This window comes from Quercus suber, unplaced genomic scaffold (genome assembly GCF_002906115.3).
Source record: "Quercus suber isolate HL8 unplaced genomic scaffold, Cork oak 2.0 scaffold_208, whole genome shotgun sequence".
NCBI lineage: Eukaryota > Viridiplantae > Streptophyta > Magnoliopsida > Fagales > Fagaceae > Quercus > Quercus suber.
Genome location: NW_027069666.1, coordinates 151,537 through 154,064, shown reverse-complemented (window position 1 = coordinate 154,064; position 2,528 = coordinate 151,537). Strand labels below are relative to the sequence as shown.

General features: G+C 35.2%; 1 pseudogene; it reads left to right on the top strand.

Annotated features, from left to right (window-relative positions):
- The first annotated feature begins 365 nt into the window (after positions 1 to 365).
- On the top strand, positions 366 to 1,817 carry LOC136070086 (vacuolar cation/proton exchanger 3-like; annotated as a pseudogene).
- Positions 1,818 to 2,528: the final 711 nt, after the last annotated feature.

Below are 2,528 nucleotides of genomic sequence, written 5' to 3'. Positions count from 1 at the left end.
ACGTCTAACATGTTCACACTCTTTCATATTTTGCATAAAATGTGAATATTCAGTATAAACATGTGGATTTTGTGTCGGGGAGTGTGAAAGTGGAAATAATAATAAAAAGTTATTTATTTAATTTTTTTGTAATCTCTCTGTCTATGGGCCTTTTAACACAACGTATAACTGCTATTCTTTTGCCACCTTTCGACAACGCAGCAGCAACACCTATGCGTAAGTTTGAGGTTTAAGTACGTGGAGAGACTCATGCAAGACAAGGACATGCGAAAATTCCTGGAAGCTGCGTACACTAATTACACACTCTGCCTCGACTCTTTAAATCTGCAATAAGCTTGTCCTGTATAAGATCCAGTAGTGTAATACCTCAAAGAGAGAGAGAGAGAGAGAGAGAGAGAGAGAGAGTACTTTCAGGGGTTCTTTCCAAGTCATTGTTTTTGTTAGCTAAGGTATCTTTATCACAATTAGAGCTTGACATACAATGGATTCACATCATGATACCATGGGCATGGATTCATATCATGAGGCCATGAACAACGTGGAGAATGGGGACTCTAAGAGCTTAATGAACAAGGGCCTCTCCAAGGGTCGGACACCACAAAATGTGTCATCCTCAATTTTGCGCAAGAAATCGGATCCAGTGCTTGTATCCAAAGTTCGGTTCAAAATGATTAGACAATTCTTGGCCAATTTGCAAGAGGTTATTCTTGGCACCAAGCTTGCTGTGCTCTTCCCAGCTATTCCACTAGCAATCGTTGCAGACTTTTATAACTTTGGAAGAGTAAGTATCAATATTTCTGGATCTTTTAGTGGATAAATGCATGCTTTTAAGATAAACGTGACTCATATATAACTTATAGTATCTGTGTATTTTGTTTACACACAAAATCGAGATCTTAAGATACATACATTATGATATGCTATTTACTTTGACACTTTTTTTTGATCGATATTCTTTTTATGACACGTAGCCTTGGATTTTTGCTTTGAGCTTACTTGGACTCGCACCGCTTGCTGAACGAGTCAGCTTCTTGACTGAGTAAGTTGGCATTTTAATTATGTGATTAAAAACATTTGGAACAAATAAAAGACAATTATGTAACATTGTTATACATTTTTTTTTCTATGTAACAATCAGGCAAATTGCATACTTCACGGGTCCGACAGGTATTATTTGAATCCAATTCCTAGAACTCATTCATTATTCGTCATCTGGTATTTCAAAAATAAAAATTCCACATTCATCAAAGGAATTGAAATATTGAGTGTTGGATCGATGTGTAGTTGGAGGGCTTCTGAATGCAACATGTGGTAATGCAACGGAGCTGATAATTGCATTATTTGCTCTTCGCCAAAACAAAATACATGTTGTGAAGTACTCTCTTCTGGGTTCCATCCTTTCAAACCTTCTTCTTGTACTTGGGACCTCTCTCCTATGTGGAGGCTTGGCCAACATTTAAAAGGAACAAAGATATGACAGAGTAAGACATCAATTCCAATTTAGCCTCTTTAATTTAGAAATTAGGAAGGTGGGTTTTATGTGATTTTTATTCTATTTTATTTGTTTAACAGAAACAGGCGGATGTGAACTCGCTCCTTCTGTTGCTGGATTGCTATGCCACTTGCTACCATTGATGTTCAGATATGCCTCAGGAATTGAAACTTCCACAGCTGTGTATACCCTCCAGTTGTCAAGAGCAAGCAGCATTGTGATGCTTATAGCATATGTTGCATATATCTTCTTCCAGTTAAAAACCCACCGGGAATTGTTTGATTCACAAGAGGTGATTATAAAACAAACAAGGTTATACCGGTGAACAATGTTTTAGGTTGCAAAAGACCCAATTAATTTGATGGCACCGCGCGCGCGAGAGAGAGAGAGAGATTCGGGTAATAGAGTAGAGATTTCTAACTATTTAAAAAAGAAGAAGAAGAAAGTTTTAAGTTCATTGTCTAAATTCCTTCTGCTTATATTGCATGCATGGGAAGCTTAGTTGCAGTTGCGCTTTAATAGCGGAGTGGACCAGAAATGAAAATATAGGCTTTATACCAAGTACTTAATTGTAAATTACCGGAGGTAGAGTGAAGAAAGATTCCGACTCAAAACCATCTATTTTGATATTCTAATAAATTACCAATTATTTTGAAGTTTTAAATTGTTAGAATATTGAATTTAATCATTTTACTATTATTTTAACTGATGAAAAAAAAAAAGATTATTCGCTTTTCCTTTTTATTTTTCCACCCACAAATACTATTCAATTTTCTATATTACGTTTGTGAAAAATTTCTAATATTTTCAGAAATTTCTTTTACTCATATTCTACCTTTTTTTTTTTTTTTTTTCACATCTATACTAAATGACAGGAGAACAATAGTGAAAAATTACCAACAGTAGGTAAAATACACATGCCTGATTTTGGCGTTGGGAAAATGTAATTGGGTTGTTAGACCATTTCTTTTATCTTCAAAGAGTCGGTATAAAACCCAATGACTAAAACTTATTTTGGTGCAATTTATTTCCAGGA